At 38.3% G+C, this 22224-nt stretch overlaps 1 long non-coding RNA gene across 1 annotated transcript in view; it reads left to right on the top strand.

Moving 5' to 3' along the window:
- Positions 1-3568: 3568 nt before the first annotated feature.
- LOC122788322 overlaps positions 3569-22224 on the top strand; it is a 97790-nt gene continuing 79134 nt past the window's right edge. Inside the window, exon 1 of the long non-coding RNA XR_006362637.1 lies at positions 3569-3681. This is a non-coding gene — a long non-coding RNA (uncharacterized LOC122788322). The remainder of the gene's footprint in view (positions 3682-22224) is intronic.

Genomic DNA, 22224 nt, shown 5'->3' with positions numbered 1-22224 from the left:
CACTATATGAAGATGACAAATAGAATTTCCAGTAAAAAGAAACTTGTACTGATTGCGTAACAGAGTTTCATTACTTTTTGTTGACAGATGCAGTAGCAACAGTTTTTAAACACAAGTTAGATGAAATAAAAGTGTTTTTCACCTGTCATCCTCTGCAGAACTACCTCACACACAAAAAAACCCTGAACTTTGGCAGATGTTTATAATGTCAGGAATAACTGATGTTCTTTACATCAGCATTTGTAATATCATTTTGTGAAGAACACAATGATTAGGATTTCCAGTAAAAAAAAAAAAAAAAAAAAAATAGATGTTCATACTCCTTATGTAATTCAGGTCTTTTAACGCCTGCGTGTGGTTTTACACCTTTTTTCTTTCACGACATTTCAATGTGGTTACAAACAAAAGAGAAAGGTAATAGAACAGTGAACTGCTGACTGTCTGTGTTTTTGGAGAGATAATAAACTGCAATAATAAAATAAAATGCAACATTTATTTCTTTATTTATATTGTTTATTGGCTGATGTTTTTGACATAGTCTTACACATTTCGGAACAAAAAAAAGAGCTGTTAGTTTATTTATTTTATTTGTTAACTAAGTAGGTGAACTGATCCTTGAACAATTTTCAGAAATGACTTGAGCCAAAAAGCAGATCTAGAGATAAATATACATCTATTTTAACAACAGTTGCTGGCCAACTGTGATGTGAGCTCAGTTGTATCTAGTACAGCTAGTGGAACTCAGAACAACTGATATCGCATGTGTGGTCAGTTAATACTCGTAATATTTCAACATACACAAATACAGATTGCTGAAAGGAGAAGTGTGCGCCTTAACATAGCATTTATCATTATTTATTGTATGGGAGGCACCAGGCACAGCTACTGGTGTTTCCTCTTGACTGCGCTACTTTTTTGTGCAGCTTGCTTTCGGGTGAGAATACCATCTGTAAGGAGCCAGCATGTCTTCCTTGTGTTTATATAGGTTTTTGCTGGTTGCTTCAGTTTTCTCTCACATCCAAATGACATGATGGAGGCAAACTGCATTGTGTGTGTATCCAGAGAAAGATAGACATCTTATCCGGGATTACCTTTTCTTCCTCCCTATCAGAAGTGCAACGGCAGATATGTAACCTCCTCCTTTGAATATGATGTGGGCCTACTACAAGCGCTCAGGTCCCAGGCACTTGAAGACCACCTGTCCCTCATCCAGGAAATGGGGCATCTTGTAGCTCACTTGGCTGCCATTCATGCTTGAACTTGAGTATATGTCCAGACAAAGTGTGGCCATGCAGAGAGATAGACTGTAACCAGAACCTAGCAAGGTAAGTGTGGTGGGCAAGGGGATGGAGTGGGAGGTTATATTAGGGTCTCAAGCAGGATAGGAAGTTGGATTTAGGTTTAGGAAGGGGAGAGTTTTAGGGCTAGGGAGTGTTATGAAAGTATAGGGTGAGGGGAATGATGAGGGACTTTAGGTTTAGGTTTAGGAAGTGAGAGGACAGTTACAAGTTTAGTCAGTAGGGGGTTTAGTGTTGTGCAGTGGGGGTGGAGTTTAGGGTTTGGGAGCAATCCTGAAGTTTAGGTTTAGGAGCAGGAAAGGAGTTTTAGGTTTAGAGAGTCGGAGTAGAGTTTAGGGTTAGGGAATGAGAGAAGAAATTTGGTGTTTGGGAGTAATTAGGGACTTTAGATTTATCAAAGGAGTGGTGGAGTTTTAGGTTTAAGGAGCCACTGGAACATAATTAGGGTTACTGAGCAGGAGGGGAGTACCATGGTTTGGTTAGGGATCAAGTAGACGTTAAAGGGTTAGATTTAGGGGTATGGTAGGGCTGTGCAGTTCAGTAAGGTAGGGGGATGGGGAGGTTAGGTAAGTAACTAGGGTACACTAATGGAAGCTAGGAAGCTTGCCATTTACTGCAAGTGCCAGTGAGTAAGTGTGTCGTGTTACTTGTACATGAGGACATTTTGGTGACCAAGCCTTACGTTTACACTTTGCAAATGCTTTTGCAGGAATCAAGACTCCTTGTAGATTAGTGTTGAGGTTGTACCTACCATATCCATTTTAATTACATATACTAACTCCAATGTCACTGTACATTACAGGAAAAGCAAACTCCAAGGTACTGCCACCTCTGATGTACTATAAGTGGTCTTCATTCTCTGTTGAACTCATACCAACCCATTATGGTCTTCAGAATTACAATACAAACCCAGCTTCACTGTTTTGTACTGCCTGAGTACCAGGGTAGGCAGTGGGTCTCTCTGACTGTAAACTGGATAAAGCAAGTAGTGCTGAATGAATGAATCCTGTGTCAGCCGAGATATTAACAATGACAGTAATGAAGTTGGAAAGCAGCAGCATAGTTTGGGGTCTTTACCAGAAGCCCTGGGAATAGAAACTTAAGGCAATTAATAAGTATGGGAGAGACATAATAGAAACTCAAACATAGTTAAAAGGATTGACAAATCCAGGAAAAGGGGATCTTTTAATTTTGCATGTACAATGGGTCACCGTTGTAAAACAGGTATGTGTATGTGTGTGTGTGTGTCTGTGTATGCACAGTGGGGGCAGGAGCTGCAGGTGATCTGGAACAAGTTTGCTCGATGATTAAGAACATATATAAAGTATTTTTTTTTTCTTTGAAGGGGTAGTAAAATGAATGGAATAGCTCCCAGGGATGTTGTAGACTCGGGGCTATAGAAGAATTCTAGAATGGCTGGAAAGCCAAAAAGAAAAGTTCTGGAGAAGCATTAGAAAGAAATAAAACAATGGATTGACTATGCTGGATGCATAGCACTCAACCTCTTAATGTAAGCAATCCGGACAAAGCCTAAAACAGTGGGGGAACAAAGGTCCAAAAATAGGGACAGATTTTAAATATTGTTCTTATAAACTTAGAAATCTGCTAGAATTACAGGATTTATGTCAGCATGCATTTTCTGAAGGACATGAAGTCAGAAACTCAAATATGTGTCATCATTTGAATGTTTTTAGTCACTTTAATCCTTCATGATTTGACAGAAAAGCATAGATTTTATGAGGAAGAGACCAAATATTTCAGGCAATAATCTGGAGATTCTGCGAAAATCTGTACAGTTGAGAGGTATGGCTGGATGCCAAACTGCAGAGATTAGATATACCTTATCAAGCAAAATACTTTGTATTTGCATATTCATCAGTTTTGTCACATAACCAATATAATATGCCTAAAATTAAATAAGTTTCTTGTTTAGGGAAAAATAAATAGGATTTTTAAAAACATTTGTTATTAAAATATGTACCAGGTACCTATAACCTTGCAGCAATTTTCTCACTTCAACCACATCCTGTCCCCCCCTTCCCCTTGTAGTTATCTGTTCTTAGTGTGGTTTGTGGCTTCAGAGATGCGAGCTGATTTACCTACGTAAAAAGGGGATTTTTTTTAGCTGCACTTTAGTGAGACTGAGACATGCACCAACACCATTCAGTAATACTCCTTGCTCTGCAAGGTATGCATCCTCTTTTTGCAAGAAGTAGAACAGAAACAGCGCTTGATGGTTTTGCTTTTACTTTTGAGTCTGGCTCATTTTTGAGAACATCACTGTAAGACAGTTTAGAGTACAGTTGCATTTATCTTCATAATCTTTCATAAAGTGAAGTAATGAAGCCATACGTTTTACTGTCAATTCTCTTCATACTTGGTGGTAAGTGATACTGATAAATTATATAAATATTCAGACTGTAGCTTATCAGTTTTATCAAAACGATACTACATCAGTGGCAAAAAAGTGCTGAATACAGGTTAACCATAAAAGCTGATCTGATATTATAACTTCTGTCCTTTAAATAATGTATTTAGTACAAGATAATTATCAGTATGAATTAGATGCCAACAATTTAATACTACTTTGTGTGTGTGTGTGTGTGTGTGTGTGTGTGTGTGTGTGTGTGTGTGTTTCTGTGTATCTATGCAGAAGCATGTGTGTAAGTGTGTCTGTATGTGCCAACACATTTGTTTTAATGATTTCTAATAACACATGAAAAATATGAAAAAGTCTGTGTTTGATAATATCTTTTATTCTTTAAGCCTAAAGTATCTTTATCTGCTATTATTTCCACGGAATTTCAGTATTTTATAATGATCAGGCAACAAAAAACATACACACAAACATAGACAGATAGTTATACTGTGCATAGGAGATTAAGAGGAGATCTTTTTTTGGTTTGTAACACCTTAACATTTAACACTGCTTAGTCGTAATCTAAAACGTATGGCTAGACTGTGTAAACTGCAACAAGATGGAAATAGACCATCTAGGTGCATACATGCATACACGATAATATAATATTTAAACAAACACATACATACGCGGGTGTGTGTGTGTGTGTGTGTGTGTGTGTGTGTGTGTGTGTGTGTGTGTGTGTGTGTGTGTGTGTGTGCGCACACGCGCGGGTGTGAATGTATGGAATTATAAATAATTTTGCTGTATTGTTGTACATCATCATAGATTCTCAAGATAAGATGCAGATACTAAAATTAAAATATAAAACTACCCCTGCATTTTTTAATTGATGATTTAACAACAGTCAATAAAAACATAGTACAGAGCCCAGGATTTGGGTTGTGTCTGTGTAAATCCCTTCACACACACAGATGGACAAAAAGCTCAGGGATTTGTACCACTCCATTTTTTAAGCGAGGCAGATCTATGAATTTATTGTGGGGATTTCTGCAGTTAAAAATGTTTATAAAGTAAGAGAAACAAGGCCCACAAGTATCCAAATGAGAAATATTCAGGTGCAGGCATTTCTGTGATGGAAAAACTATGATCAGTACCTTACAAGCAATCCATCATTCATACTGGGACATCCTCTGCATGTTTGCATGACCTTTGTAGTAAGTGTTCATTCTAAGATGCATATTGATTCTCAGCTGCTGAAATAAGGTCATTTACCCAGTTAGACATTGTCCTGACAGGTTAACTAATCTGTTTTCTATATTATATATTTATTTGGCTACCTTTTGTTATGATGCTTAATTTTAGTAATATCTGTTATCCTTCTGACTTATTCATCCATGGTTCTACTCCTGCATTAATTAAAGCACTGCTAATACTGTATTAATGACATCACTTTTGTGTGCTGCACAATGTACGTTAATATTTGTTGTACTGTTTTATAACAAATTTATTGGACTTGTTAATGTATAGCTTATTTAACCTTTTTTGCTTGCATCAGCATTTCTCATATGGTTATGAACATCAAATCTTTGTCAATATATACATATTTATTTTTATTCTCTTTATTGTGTTCTATAATGCTATTGCAGGGACTAGATATATTTAGATAAAAGATTTCAGCTGTGTTCCTTTAACTATATTATTTTATCCTTGTCATGGTGTTATGACTTTTATGTAGCTTTCAGGAACTTTTCTTTCTGGGCCTCCAGTGTAAATAGGCTGAGCCTAACTGAATCTGCCCAGTCAACTATATCACTAATTAAATTAATAAATTATTGTACTATACTGTCACAACAAGCTTCTACTTCAAATGTGTTTGTTAGGTCTCTCTCAGCCCACCCTTCTATGATTCAAAAGCTAATTATCCAATAGGTATCAGTCAATAAAATGGCACTCCACACTCTTTCCGTACCACAAGGGTCTGTAATGGGTTCCTTCCTCTTTAACATTTTCACCAACACCCTCTACACATCCACAAAACAGGCCTTCCTAATACAGTAAACAGATGACTCCACATTCAGCTGGACATCTGACAATATGATGCACCTCCAAAATATTGTTCAGGAAGCTTTAACAGCAACTGAAAAATGGTTTTGTAACATATAGCTCATGTTCAACCCTTAAAAATACTGCTTTCCCCCCCAAATCCATCTCCCAAGAAAAACAAAATTTGAAATCCTCTCTTTTGATAATACAAGTATTGAAGTCACTTCTCATAGCAACTTATTAGGGATGATAGTGGATGATAATCTTAAATTTGACCTGCAAATACAAAATTGCTTAAGAAAAACTCATCAAAAACTAGGGATACTTTACAGAGCCAAAACTTTTCTCTCTGACGCAACTAAAACTACACTTGCCACTACTTATCTCTGCTCCACGTTTCTTTATGGTGCTTCCATCCTTAGCAACCTCTAGTCTTCACAAAAATTAAAACTTGAACAATGCTTTAACAAAGTTGCTAAATTTGCAGCAAATACCCCTTTCAGAATCCACCACTGTATGGCACTAAAAAGCCTAAACTGGTTAGAACTACCATATCAGCTAACACATACATACCTTCTTATCACCTATAAAATTATCCTGCATCCACCTGCTTGCCTAGCACAAAATAACATTCCCAAACTAAGTTTGCTGTTAGTATTACAAACCAATGACCAAAAACTTCTGTCTGCAAAACTATCAAATCTGCTGGGCATTGCCTTTATTTGTACTATGTTGCTAAGGCCTAAAACACCTTATCTGTATCTATCAATACCCTCACTCCCATCCTTTAAAACCATTCTGAAAGACTTCCGAGCCAAAAGCGGACTCTCCTCTTGCTCAACACAAGGATACACTATATCCCTAAATGTAAACAAATACCTAGTCATACCTTGCATCTCCTTACTTTCCCCTCTTCACTCACTTCCTTAGTTCTAAGTGTTTCTCTCTCCGCAGCTTTCTCTCTAGATATACCATAAGCCTGCTTTTCTCTCACTTTGCCTTGCAATTCCTGTTTGTATTATACTAACTTACCTTTCATTTCTCTATACCCTATAAACTAGCTAAACTTCTCTAACTATTTAATTCATTGTCATAAAACCTGGATCTATTCTTAACCAATGTTTTCATATTATGTCTAATTTGGTATAATTATTTAAACTGTAGTTGTTTTTTGTATTATTTTTGAAGACTGCAAACTAATTATTCTTAAAATGTTTTGTAATACTTTGGAGCTTTTCTCTCTAGCCTCCGCTGAAAATGGGATCCTACCCAATTGGACTTTCCCAGTAATCAAATGTCAATTAATTAATTAATTAATTAATTAATTAATTAATTAATTCTGCTAAAAGGATACAGGTGGCTGTAATAAATAATTTATTATGTCATTATTACTAAATTCTTTATTAAAGTCCTGGAGCTGGTGGCGGGTTTAGATCTACTACACTTTGTGAGACTGAATGATTACAGCTAATTCATTTCTGGGGGAAGGTATCACTTTTTGGTTAGTGGCTGAAGAACCTGCTTTCCCAACCCAACTGTAGGGTCTTAATGGATGTGGTAATATGATCAGCTCTGTATGCTAGTGATGGAAATGTCAGAACTTGTTCATCTGAACAGGATGACTAGAGTGTATTTGTATCAGTGAAAGGGAGACACATTGGTCCATTCTGATGTACAAATGAAAATTAGATTCGATGCAGTCTAATTCAGCGAATAGATGTCAGAAACATGACATTCATTTAAGTAACTCTGTATTAAATGACCAAGTAACCATACAAAAGCCAACAACACATTATTTTTATAAAGCTCATTGGTTAAGGCAAGCAAAGACCATGACCATCTATTTCTATGTAGTCCATCAGTGGAGTTACAGGTAAGTAACAACAATCTCGGCTCTTACTAGAGTAGCATATTTTAAGTTGATGTTTTTGTTTATGTTTTATGATACCACTGCTGGGCTTTGACCCACCCTGCAGTTGCATTTACTTCTCCCAGGTAACACTGCAGGCACCATTGCCGGTTGTTTAACTAGTGCACAGGGTCATCTTTTTCATTACCTGTCACATGACTACTGACATCTTAAACAAACAATCTTTACTCACCTTGCCTACCCATCTCTTGAGGGTGTGGTAGAATAAACATGTTAAATAAGATGAGAGCTTCGGTAGGTAATAACACTTTTGTATAAAGCTGCATATATTGTAACTCTGAACTGTGTTTTTATTTTTGTGGCTATTGAAGTATTTATACCTATCTGATTGTACTGAAGTTTCTGCTCTTGTGCCCACTAAAAAAAAGCAATTTCCTGCTTAGCAAATTATTACTACTAAAACAAAAGATGGCATAACTCTCTAGGTAATTAATTAATAGGTAATTTATAATTCATATGGGTAACACCAGATGGGACCATCACTTCTACTATTCAAGTAAAATTCAGAACATATCTGGATGGACAGAAAAACAAATCCAAACTGGTCTACAAACTGCTCAATAAAAAAGGAAGACTTGATGATTTTGTTGAATTTGTTACATAACCTACATAACTCTGATAACCAATGGCTTCGTCTTCTGATAACATTTGCTCCACTAATGCTACTGTGCTTTGATGGAACCAGGCACAGACAATGTACTCCACTGAATACAGAAAATATTTTGTATAATGAGGTCTACTAGAATTTTAGTAATAATAACAATGACCATGTTTGTCCTAGTTTATAGAGCTACGTTTTAACTGTTTTTTTTTTTTAAAGAATGCAAGGTTCTTTCTCTGTCTCTCTAAAATCTATATTCTTACATTGAAATTAAGGAACACTGAACTGCATATGGTAGACCATATGATCAAATTTCCTTAATTTCAAAACAAATAAAATAAGAAAACTCCATGTTTTTGCTAATTATACATATCAGTTCCTAGATTGTACTATAGTGGGGAAAGTGTACAATCCCCTATTCCCTCTACACTGCGGTCTTCACATAACTAATTTGAACATATGAAGTTTGAGTTTCTGAAAAGCTGACCTTCCAAATGGGATCCATATATATGAGAGTGAGAGACAGATATATATATATATATATATATATATATATATATATATATATATATATATATATATATATATACATATATATATATATATATATATATATATATATATATATATATATATACTAGACCCAAAAGAATGGTGCACGTATCCAACAAGGTGCACGGAACACCATACTAAATAGAAAATCCAAAAGACTTCCAGCACTCAAAAAAACAAGGCCACACGTGAGTTAAAGGCTTTATTTAGCCACACAGTCTGCCCCACAGACCGGTTTCGCTTAACAAAGCGTCATCATATATATATGGGTCTACTACACATTGCCGACATCTCAAAATGCCGATAACCATATGGCTGACACCATATGATCGACATTTGAAATACTGACAATGGAAGTAGACCGCGAAAAAGGAAAAAAAAACTTCCTTTACACTGCTAGCGGGTGGCTACGTCCCCCCACGTAACTTTAATATACCAACTCCAAGATCGCACTACAGTGCAGGAATGGAACATCTTTCCATTCTGCACTGTACTGAGATGGTGGTTCCACATTGTCGGCATTTCAAATGTCGACCATATGGTGTCGGCCATATGGTTGTCGGCATTTTTAAGATGTCACATGTCTATAGAACAAAAATAAATTTAATAAACATACTAAAAGGGGAATAGCCAACCTTGGACTGGTTCAGTACAGGACTTTTGGCTTGGTCATAGTCAGCCCAGCCTCCTAACATCCTGTGTTGCACCAGCTTTTGCATGACTGCACTTCTTGTGGAGCAGAGGAGCTGGTTGATATCTGCTATGGGAAACTGATGGTGACATCATCAAGCCTGGGTCTGTGGAGATGCTGAGGGATGAAACTGCAACCTAGGTGACAAGAGTTTGATTAGCAGTCTTGGCACTAGAAGGAGAAGAAGTGAAGGAGGGTTGTGTTGTGTCATGGGTGCTCAGCAAGCACACAGGGTGGTACAATATCTTTGATGGAGACTAACAAAACCACCATCTGAGCTTCAGGATGGAAGGGCATGGCGGCTTGCTGACACCACCACTTGTGAATGGGAGGGATAACCAGTGTGGACAGCCCATTGCATGCATCCTTCACTCTTGGATGCTAAACCTGCAAAGGGACGTGATGGCTGCCTAAATGATAGACCCTCACAATTGATCCTCATGCCAATGATAGGGAAAAAATGGAGCAATTAAGCAATGATCAGAAAGCAGTGAGGGCAAAGAAAAACAAAAACTACTCTTGTTGTCTTGGCTGCTATCAGTACATGCCTCACTTCAGACCATGACAGCCATGGTTTCAGCATGTAATCTTGTGCTGCATGAGCTGAGGAGGTCTAAATGTAGCATGGAGTGGAAAATGCATTGGGATGAAATAACCAATGATAAGCTTGTCTTGGATGATCTTTTCTCACTTTACCAGCCAAGATTTCCTAGATAAAGACTATTTACTTGTGCTGGTAGACCTCTGGAGTGGAACTCTGACCAGCTACCCTCTTCTGGGTGGTCATAAATCTGTGCAATATCTACTGCTTGGCTATATGCTTTTACCTTCTGAGGAAGGTAACCCGGCTGCTCAATGATTTGCCACTAAACTTGTCTTGATCACATGAGATTTCACACACACTGTATCAGCACAGCATGTAGCTAGTCTTATGGAAGCATTGCCATCTTTGAGATGGTGAGAGTACTTGCTGCTCAGTTATGACATCTTTACAACTTTGTGTCTCTTGTTTCCTCTAGCTATACTATACTATACTATACTATACTATACTATACTATACTATATTGTTTGGTCTAGATGAGCTGATTCTAGTCCTGCACCATCCCGTTACAGCTTTTCTATGGGATGGACGTTTTCCATTTCTACTGAAGGAGCCCTAGCTTACTACTATACTGAAAAAGCTGGCGTAGACCCCAGTGATTTGGAAAACTATAGACCTATCATCAACCTTCACTTTTTCAGTAAGGTTGTGGTGAAGGTGGTTTATGTGCAATGGGCATCTTATTTATGAGATTATGACATTTATGATCCATTATAGTCTGGCTTTCATGCTAGACAGTACTGAAATGGCCCTCAGTAATACCTGTATTGATATCCTTAGAGTCAGATATAGTTATTCTTTTCTGGTCCTGTTGAATTTCTCATCTGCTTTTGACTCAATGAATCATGATATCTTGTTTGACCATCTTAAAATCTTCTATGGCATTAGCGGTGTACTGTGGATTGGTTTGCATCTTACCTCTCTTTGCACACACAAAGAATAGTGTCAATGGTGAATTCCTCTGCCCATTACTTTGTTAATTGTGGTGTACCTCAGAATTTAATTCTAGGCTCATTACTATTCACTGTCTCTATGCTTCCTTTAGGAGATGTAATATGAAGCAGACATTTCCAAAGCCATTGCTATGCTGTTGACATGCAACTCTACTGCTCCCTTGTCCTTGGAAAATGGTGTCTGATGTTAGTAATCCAGCTGAAGACTTGGAATTAATCCATAACCGCATGGCAATCAATTGTCTGAAGTTGAATATTTTAAAGATGGCCATCATAGCTACACATACAGTATGGCAGGGTTCCTCTGTTATTTTGTCCCCTAACATTGCCTACAGTGGTAGCAAAATAGAATTTGGGTCAAGAATGGATAGTGTGGATGTTGCGCTTGAGAACAAGTTAGCCATGCAGAAATAGGTCTCTATTGATAAAGAATCTTCTTCTTTCCATCTCAGGGACATTGCATTTATTAAGTACCCCATTTGACCTGCAGACCATCCTGTAAGTTCTCACACCCTGCTATCACCCTGTTTGGTTTACTGACATTATCTGTACCTCATCTTTCCTCAGTGCATAACATAATTGCTTGCGGTTGGTTCAAAGCTCTGTGGCCCAGTTATTTAAAGTGATATGCCATTAAAACATAGGATTTCAGTTCTGTGTGAGTTGCTACCCTGACACCTCTTCAGATGAAAGTTTTAGTCTTGTTTTAGTTCTACTCTTCTATTATCTGGGCTTACATGAAACAGGTCCACTTTATTTTTGAGATGTTCTTGCATGGTATCAGACACTGTGTTCTTTGCAGTCAGCCACCCAGAGGTTGGCAGCACTTCTAGAGGTATGGACAGTGGTGGATTATAATAGGAGCAAATGGGCAGCTGCCTGGGGCCCACAACTTCAGGGGGCCCATGTTCAGCTATTTAAATAATTTAATTTTCATTTTTTTCATTAACTTATTCAATTTATGTGACCTCTGTCTTGTGACTGAAGGTCAAGGGACACGAAGTAGCAGAGGGATGCAGCGCAATGGGCAGACTGCTCAAGGCAGAAATCCCTCCTCTGTACTTGTTGCTTGAGTGCCTTTAAATCAGAAGAGCAAAGCATGGAGCATCTTTGAATTTCCTCCTCTTGTTGCTTGAGGACAGAACAAAGTATGCAACAAAGTATCTTTGAAATCATGAGGGCATTAGTCTATGCTAGAAATGTTACTGCACTGTACTATACAGTAAATGGAAATAATGGGTGCAGATGGGTGCAGAGTTGTGTGTGTGTGTGTGTGTGTGTGTGTGTGTGTGTGTGTGTGTGTGTGTGTGTGTCTGTGTGTCTATAGATGAACGTGCAATCTGTTTCCTTGTCACATGACCTCCAATAGGCATCATGTTTTTTGAATGAGATTCTTCATTAATGAGGAGACTGTAAATAATTGTGTCCCTGCAAACAGATATTGGATGTGATACTTTGCATCAAGATTCAGTGATCCAACTGCATTCAAACAACAGTTATGTAGCTGTTGTTGCAAGGGAAAAGGGAACAAGTGGGAGGTGGAGACCTTCAAGAAATTCATAACATTTTCCAACTTGGACACTAGTACTTGTGTTGAAAAAGATGTGGCTTTTACGTCATGTCAGTTATCAGTACTTAATACAGGCGTATCATTTTTCCTAGTGCTGAAGTGAATATTGCCAGAACACTAGTCAGTCTTAAAACATTTGCAAGGAATATACATTTAAAATTTATTATGAATGATGCTAATGCATTTGAACAGAATTTTATGAAGCCTTCTGTATTTACACCCAGCTTAATCAATACAAATATCTTAGGATGTTTATGGGAAAGATACAAGAATTATGTTAATTAGTAAAGTTAAACACATTTCTTTTACAATTTTACAATACTTCTTGGAAGAAAGAAATGCTATGTATAATTTAAGGTATATGAAAGCTGATGAGGAGAGTGGTTTTGTGATCAATGTGAGGATGAATATATAAAACGCACAGAAGCCACATTGGCTAATAATGGTGAATATACTGTTGTTCTTTATATGGTAGTCATAAAAGATGTAGTTCTGTTGAAATTGTGCTATTTGTTATCTCAAAGCAAATTGATTGCCATAATTTTATGAAAGTCAATGCTCCTAAGATATGTTCCCATCACCCTTTAGGCCTATTATATCAACTGCAGGTAGGGATACTGAAGGCATTCTTTATAGTTGTTATTTTTTCTTACTCTCAAAGTACAACTCCTTTCTTCTTATATAAAACATTCTTGGCATTTTTAAACAAATTAACATATTTTTCCATGAAAAAATAGCAGCAATAAAGACATTATGTTAACAGTAGAAGATCCTTCTTTTTATACTTCCTTCTCTAGAGGAGAAGGACTTGAGTTTTTTTAAAATCTTTTCTTAGTAGGTTCACAAGCATGAGCAATAAATTGATTAACATACTTTGTATTTTAATGGATGTTATGGAAAATTATTTTTATTTAATTCAAGATTTTATAAGCAACTTAAAAGAGTGGCTATGGGGATATTGCATTGCTCTCATTTGTCAACCTAATTATGGCGTGATGGGAGACATGCATTTTATTACCACTGATGCTTATAAGAATGTCATTTTTTTTTTAAATGTTTATTGATGACCTCTTTATGTGGCCTGGTTCTATGGAAGAGTGCAATATATATATTCATAATTTAAATATATGTATGACTTTTTAGAATTTTCATTAAGTTATTTTGGTTCTGTTGTTAACTATTTAGATATTAACATTTTATGAATTTTACAAATAGTGCTGAGAGCAAATTATTAAGAAAGGATACTTTTAAGAATAACTATGCACACTTTAGTAGCAATCATCCCCTTTTTAATGAAATATCTCAGAGAACAAATGATTAGGGCTTCTAGATTAATTACAGTAGACGGTGATTTTAAGGTTTGAGACTGAGACGATTTTTAGTTTATTTTCCAAAAAAAAATTATCCCCAGGATTCAATAAAGCCTATATGGTTGTTTTTCACTGTGTGCATGTCACAGCTTGATGCACACATGGTCGCGGAAAGTTTTAGATTCAGTAAGCACAGTTTAGAGGTGCACACCCCCTCGCAAACCAGGCAAACACCAAGGCATGCTAATTACAGCATAAGCATATGAATTACATACTAATCAACCAATCCAAACATGGTGGAGCTATTCAATAAGTTATAAGGCATCTGTGTGGACTCAGTGCTGGTTTGTCCTGCATATACCAAAACATTTGGAATGCAGCGATGGAAAGGAGTCTACAGAGACAGAACCATGTCAACTGCTGCATTTACAAGGAAAGTCTTGAACCTGGAGTGTAATAATAAGAATGAGTGGCATATCCTTGTATCACACTAATATAGCAACATATTCTTGTTTGTGCCATAACAGTAACTCACCTTTGCCTACTCCACAAAAGAACAGTCAATCCTTGTTTGTTCCATAACAGTGACTCACCTATGCTCACCCCCAAAAGAACAGGAAAATGACTCAATTTTGCTAAAAATCCTCTTAGAAATGCTAAATGTTTTATCAAAAGAACTCTCCCTGAAATATTTGTACATATTTATCAAAAAACATTCCATTTTCATGTCTTGGCAATCATGTGTACCTCTGAAATGGCCTGACAAACATGCCCATGTCATCAGTGCACTTCTAACTAACACATAGATAAAAGTGTAAAAGCCTATGCTTCAGATATTTCTTAAATACATTCCAGCATATGCAACATGTAGCTGACCAAATGGAAGCATACCTTCTGAAGTGCAGTACTTCTCTGTAGAGATATATCCTGAAGAAGTAGCATTATGTGCGGTCTTTCCAACATAAATAAGTGTCCCCACCATCAGTTTGCCTAGCTACATGGTTGCCTTTATGGTGTAGATGTTAGCATGGTGAAAATGAAGATGAGCTGTGAACTCATTAGAATTGCTGAATCCCAAAAAGCTGAATCCATGTAGAAGATGTAAACAAAGTGTAGGCACTTCATTGTTGTTTGTTTTTAGTGGATTGCAACTGTGAATGATTAGTGGTTGGGAGAAGGAAAAACACAACAGCTTTGCAGGCTACCTTAGTTAAACTGGGTATGTCAGGTTAGATCTTCAAAATGTTAGATGTAAGGTTGGAAATGTAACCAAGCAGCACATGAGTCACAGGTTGTGTTCCTTAACATCCAGCCTGCCCTTCATTTGTTGGCAACTGCATACAATATTATTTCCACTAAATATCCTCACACATCTTAAGGCCAATGATATAGAATGGCATTCTCACTGCATATCTCAGAATATTGCTCAGATAAATGAAGAATGGCCAACAAACACACAAATGTAAGACAGAGCTGTATATTTGCAAGCAATAATCATGACAGGTTGTGTGATCACTAGGTGCACTACATCCAAAACTAATACATGTACAAATACTTGTATGGTTTGATATCACTGTAGATGCTATTGCAGTTGGTTGTCTGCATATTGAGTGAAGTTATATGCTTCAAAGCTGTTGGTGTGGCAAAGAAGGATAAGGCACCCATCCTGTATTCTGATGGTGCACTGGAGTGAGAGTTCAAATCCAGACCTAAGTAGAAATATCTCATGTGTAATATCATTTTCTGCTGTGTATGTCATAGATTGCTTTTCCTCATTTCAACTACCTCTCCCTTTTCTTTCTTTTTTTTAATATTGGCCAGTGTTTGTGCTATGCACCATGTAGCGCAAACAGGGGAAATGAAGAAAAATGAATGTCAGGTTTGGCTGTGCTTATCTGGTTTGTGTGAAGTGCGGCAGTGTGCAAACTGGACAACTGGCTCACACAGGAATCAGACATGACCCAGACATCAGATAATGTAGTGGAAAAACTCTAATGTTCTTAGACTATCATAATGCAACATGCATGATGTAACTGTGGCCCATTACATCTAAATCCTTGCAGATACAGCAAGAAAGCAAAATGGGAAACTCATTTTTTCATGTAGGAGAGTGGTCCTCACATCTCCTCCATGGAGACATCAGTGTCCCCCTGCATCTACCCAAGGTTGCCAAAAGCTCAGACTAATGCTTTTATAGCTATTATTCAAACTACTTCAGAAGTGAATACCTGGTTTCCTGCCACAAGGTAATGCAGCACCTAACAGTTCTGGCGTTTCAAAAGACTTCTATTTTGAAAAGTACCAAGCTGAAAAGACTTCTATTTTGAAAAGTACCAAGCTGACAAATACTGGATCCCGATGGAATGACACCAGTAGCTAAGCCAATTCTTGAGGTCAATCATTTTCTGTAGTATCATTCTTGGTGAGGGCAGAATGTTACTCAATGCAAGGCTCAAATCTATCTGCAACACACACATTCAGAGAGGCCCATCATGCCACTCTTCATATAGTCCAGGGGGCTTATATCATAAACTCAAAAGACTAAAACATCGAATGACATAACATCGAACCTGAAACATCGAAGACTGAGATTATTGAAGCTGCGGAACATCGAATTCTTACCTAGGGAAAGAATTCGGTGGGCCGTTTCCGCGGCTTCACTATTACCTCCACTGTGATGCAATCTAGGAGTTGGTATATTTAAGTAGAGAGGGTGTGGGGGGCAAAGCCCCCCACATGAGAAATAGTTTGTAGTGTTTGTGTATTCCGTGTTTATATTGGAAGAATTGTTGTGTGCTGCTTTGCTGCTTTTGCGTTTACGATTTACTTTCAGTTGTGCACATTAGACTAGTTCACATAAATGTTTGCAGCTTAGTGTTATTTGGTGAATGGATGGTGTTGTGATTATTACAGAGGTGTGGTTGTGTTTGTTAGAGTTACGTTTCAGGTTGCACGGATGAGCAGATGGCCAACCGATGGTATTCAGAGGTTCCGTTTTCGAAGTTTTAAGCTTTCGCGGTTATCAGCTTTCAACATTTGCAGTTCCATGTTTTGTCATTCGATGTTTTAGTCTTTCAAGTTTATGATATGAACCCAGTTTAGGGAGGTACATCTCTGGTCATTCACACCACATGGACTATGATTGAGTCATACAGGTACTTGTGATTGAATGACCTGAGTGTCCATGTGATTTGGTGAATCTTGGCCTCTCATAGGCAGCTGACTGTAACTGTCTCTCCAACCTGGTCAGTGCCTGATGGGGGATTCAGCTATGACTGAGCTGTTTGAATGTGTGGTGTTTTGCCTTAGTGGCTTGCTTGTGGAGACACCGTGATGTGTATTTTTATGTGTAGTGACTGGTGTTGACTTGGTTTTGTTTGCATGTGGTTTCTTGTGGCAGCATATGTGAGACCTCTGAGATTTTGGTGAGTTAATTGTGAGTACCTCTAAGTCTGAGGGTTTTTGTGTTTTAACCATATTTAATGAGGGAAAGATATGCATGTGCTGACAACCTGTTTGTTATTTGATTTGTGAGTATGTGAGAGTATGTGAGAGTTGTGTCTCAATTTTCATAGTGTAATTACATCTCTCACATACTGTGTTTGTTTCTTTTAGGATTAAGTGGTTGTTAGTATACATGAGACAATTGCTACATTAACTCAGGATGCCTATGTCCACCAGGCTGGCCACAGTGATAGTAGGAAAGTGACTGTCCATGGTTTCAGTTTTTTACTATGGTTTTAACCAGGGAGATAGGTTTGCTACAGCCCACTTATGCCACAAGTGTACAGTCAGAAAACCCTGTTAATGGAAAAATGCTGGTTTTAAAGCTCAAGATCAGGGAAACCAGACAATCTAGATACTACAAGTCCTGTAAAAATTGCAGAAACAATGTAAGTTAGTACTACATCACCAGGGAAACAGTTTAGCTTTGAAACTCTACTAAAGTATGAGAAATACAGGATTCTTATGAAATACACAAAATAATCAGCAGAAGTGCAAAATAATACTTATTTTTATTTGTTTAGCAGCAGCTGGTTCATAGGGTCATAGGTTCATACATGGTTACTAGGCTAACAGCCCAAGAGCCCTTACAAGCCTAGCCATATTTATCCCAAGTTGCCCCAATTGTCAGTGGTGATGTGAGTGAAATTTGCAGAGGTAAGGGTCTATGGTAGTTAATACTGACTTCCTCTGTCCAGGAGGGACATGAGCACCACCCCAGGAGTGAATTTGTGGTCACCTATCCATTGATAAAGTTGCGTTTCATTAGGGCCAGAAGGTGTTCTGTTTCACTTGAATTGGAAGTCTGTCTCTGGGAGATGTATCTATGTCTCCAGCATGACTTGTTCATGTCAGATGCTAGGTTAAGATCCCTGGAGTGAGTGACTCTAATACAGTTTGATTTACAAATGTGTAGCATTTCCATAAGGGCCGTGTCAGATACTGCCCTGTAAGCCAGGCACAGGTCACCCCTTAGCAACCTGTAGGAGATAGAATACAGTGACAGGGCTTTCAGTCATTTGTTTTGTGTACCCTGTAATTTCTTGGTGAGAAACCTCTGTGGTACCTCCAATTGTTGCAGTTGTCTGGTGAGGTACAAGCAAAAGGGAGCATTGTACTCAATTATTGGTTTGATGAGGGCTGAGTATAATGGAATTATAATCTCCTTAGAGCTAGATGTGATGCCTTTACTTACTGGATGTGCCACACAGAAGGATTTCTCTACTACTGTGGATATGTGGTGGTCAAAGTTCAGGTTGCAAACAACTTCACTAACCAGATCATGTACCATTGGGTTTACACTTGGGGGGTGCTGTCTATAATGCAGTTAGCAGGGATGTCAGCTTTCCCAAAGGGAATAATAATGCATTTTTTTGCATTTAGCTTTAATCCATGGCTTTGACACCAATCATCTGTTCGCGTTAACCCTGTCTGCAGTATAGTAACTTCACTGGGAAACTCAATGATTGCTGCTAATTTGCAATTGTCACCAAACTTCGTCAGCCAAAGGCCATTCAAGTTTGCCTGGACTTCTGAGAAATAAATTCCAAACAGTAAGGGGCTCAACACAGAACCCTGTAGTATTCCACTGGTTACTGGTCTTTGACAGCATGTGTCCTGTCGGTGAGACAGCTGGCTACCCATCTGGTAATGTAGGGGTTAATTTCCAACTGGGAAATATTGTCTATAATACCTGAATGGGGAATTGTGTGACGTGTCTTGGCTAGGTCAAGATACATGGTATGCACTGTGTTTCCTTTCTCCAAGACCTTGGTGACTTCCTCAAAAAGTCAACCATGTTTAACAGGCATGATCTATTTTTAACAAATCCATAATGGGTTGGGTCCAGAATTTGGAGATTACCTATGTCCTTGTTAATATGGTCCATAATAATTGTTTCCATGGCCTTGCAGATGAGGCTAGTCAAGTTCATGGGCCTATAATTCCCAGGGCCGGTTGATTCCCTGTAATCAAGAGCAGTTCTGAGGAACTGAGCACAAACCCATACAAACACTAGGCTTATACAGGATCAAAAAAACAAGTTTCCCAAAAGCAAGACCTACAGACCAATCAGGAAAACACACAATAAGCTTTCAGCCAGAAGCCCACAACTCAGATAGGTTTGCTAGAGCACACTTCTGCCAAAAGAGTGCAGTCAGAAAACCTTCTTAATGTCAAAATGCTGGTTTTGGAGCTCAAGCTCAGGGAAACCACACAATCTAGATACAACAGTCCTGTAAAGGTGGCAGACACAATGTAATTAAGGTAAAATAAGTTAACAGCTTCAAGGATCTGGGAGAGGTGGTTGAGGGAAAGGAAAGTAAGTCTGAAAGATGATACCAAAAATTGACTCATAGGGGCTGAAGCTACCTACCACAGAATGTCAATGGTAGTGTATGACAGAAAAATGCCAAAGAAGCTGAAAAGTAAGGTGCACAGAACAGTGGTGCAACCAGTACTACTGTATGGTATAGAAACCTGGGCAGTAAAGGCAGAGCAGTTGAGGAAGCTAGAGGTGATCAAGATGAATTGCCTTAGATAGGTGGTAGGATGTATACTGTGGGACAGATGAAGACATGAGGACATCAGAACAGAAGCCAAAGTAGCTCTAATTGCAGACAAGGTCAAATGAAACAGATTATAGTGGTTCAGTCACATCTGTGGAAATGTAAAATAGAATCTGGTGAAGAAGATTTTAGACAGACAGGAAGAAGGCAAGAGGAAATGAGGGTATCCGGCAAAGAGGAAGCTGAATTCTGTGAGAAAAGACCTGTAGCAGTCAGTCATGAGTGTTGCAGAAGGTAGGAGAGTAGCAATGAATCTACAGAGATTGTGACAGTTGACATGATACCTCAACACCATGATGAAAATTGGAAAAAGGAGGGTTAATGATAAGGATGATGAGGGGGAGACAAAGGGGGGTTGGGGGAGAAGTACAGGTTGCAGTACTAGGGAGATGGCAGAATTCCTTGAGAAAGTCAAAGGTTGAGAGGTGGCCTTGAGAGATCTGGATGGTAATGGGGAGGAGGTGGGATCTCTGGATTTTCAGCCTGTGAGATTTACTTTCTGCCAGAAATATTTGGGTTTGCCTGGTAGAGCAAGTTTTTGAAATATTTAGTTTTGTGCCTGCTTGTTTAGCTAGATTATTTAGAGAAGTAAAGGCAGTACAATTGTCTGTCTCCTTGAAGACCACCTCATTGTTACCAAGTTTGAGCAGAGCTTATAGTTCAGTGGTAGCCAAGAGCTTTTGTTGTATTTGAAAAGGTGATGTATATGAGGTAAGAATTTGCCTTGAAGCTGAAGGAGGCCTCGTGCAAGAGCTGTGGCAGCTGAGATGGGGTTCTGTTAGTTGGTTATGGGAGACCAGTCGAAACTGTTAGGTGATTTTGAGGTTATCTGTGTAGATGGTTGTATCTGGGTCTGAAGGTAAATAGTTTGGTGGGCAGTTTTGGTGACTGGTGGATAATTTGGAAGATTATTGGTGAGAAGTTACTGAATGAGGATAGATGAACAGATGTGTTGGAGGTGATTGGAGGATTATTAGTGATTGGCAGATCCAGGAATTACAAGCACAAAATAATATGCTGTGCTATTCTGACATGAATGCACATTTCAGAACACTATTATCTTGCATAAGCAGCCTGACACAGCATACACTGACTTCATAATTCACTGAAATGTTCCTGAATATTTTCTTAAAGACAGATAAATGTACCCATCAGTCTCAAGGATTTACAAAGAATGACTTTACTGAATGATTTTGAAAGTGATTCGCTTCTGGGGGCTACTATCACCTCTGTTCAGAGAAAGGTATTTTTCAACAGTGCAAATCAAAGCTCATTAGTGTGCACATTGAAGAAAGTTACTTTGTATATGGAGCAGGTGGGGTACTGAATCTAGAGAGGTTACTTTGTACATGGTGCAGCTGTTCTACACAATGTAAAGAAGTTACTTTGTACAAGATGCAGCTGGCGTGAAGAATGTAGAGAGGTTATTTTGGACATGATGCAGTCAGTGTTCAGAATGTAGAGAGGTTACTTTGGACATGATGCAGTCAGTGTTCAGAATGTAGAGAGGTTACTTTGTACATGATGCAGTCAGTGTCCAGAATGAAGAGAGGTTATTTTGGACATGATGCAGTCAGTGTTCAGAATGTAGAGAGGTTACTTTGGACATGATGCAGTCAGTGTTCAGAATGTAGAGAGGTTACTTTGGACATGATGCAGTCAGTGTCCAGAATGAAGAGAGGTTACTTTGGACATGATGCAGTCAGTGTCCAGAATGTAGAGAGGTTACTTTGGACATGATGCAGTCGGTGTCCAGAATGTAGAGAGGTTACTTTGGACATGATGCAGTCGGTGTCCAGAATGTAGGGAGGTTACCTTGTACATGGTGCAGTTGGTGTACAGAATGTAGGGAGGTTACTTTGTACATGGTGCAGTTGGTGTACAGAATGTAGGGAGGTTACTTTGTACATGGTGCAGTTGGTGTACAGAATGTAGAGACATTATTTTGTACTTGAAGAAGTTGGTATAGAATACATAAAAATTAAACTTTACATGCTACAGTTGGAGTACAGAATGTAGAGAAGTTAATTTGTATATGACCAAGACTGCCATTCTTGTAACCATGGTGAGCTTGTCAAAACAGTCACAATGATGTGTACTGTACCTTTCCTCCAAGACATTACATCTGGAAATGTGTTTTACAGCTGTACATAAGCAGTGTGTCACCTGGATCAGCCCCAGTGATTTTATGCAGAAATGTGCATCACTGAAGGAACTGCTACATAACTAGAGGAACTTTTAA

Source organism: Protopterus annectens, chromosome 13.part0 (genome assembly GCF_019279795.1).
Source record: "Protopterus annectens isolate FY-2018-M chromosome 13.part0, PAN1.0, whole genome shotgun sequence".
NCBI lineage: Eukaryota > Metazoa > Chordata > Ceratodontiformes > Protopteridae > Protopterus > Protopterus annectens.
This window is presented reverse-complemented; position numbering and strand designations above follow the sequence as displayed.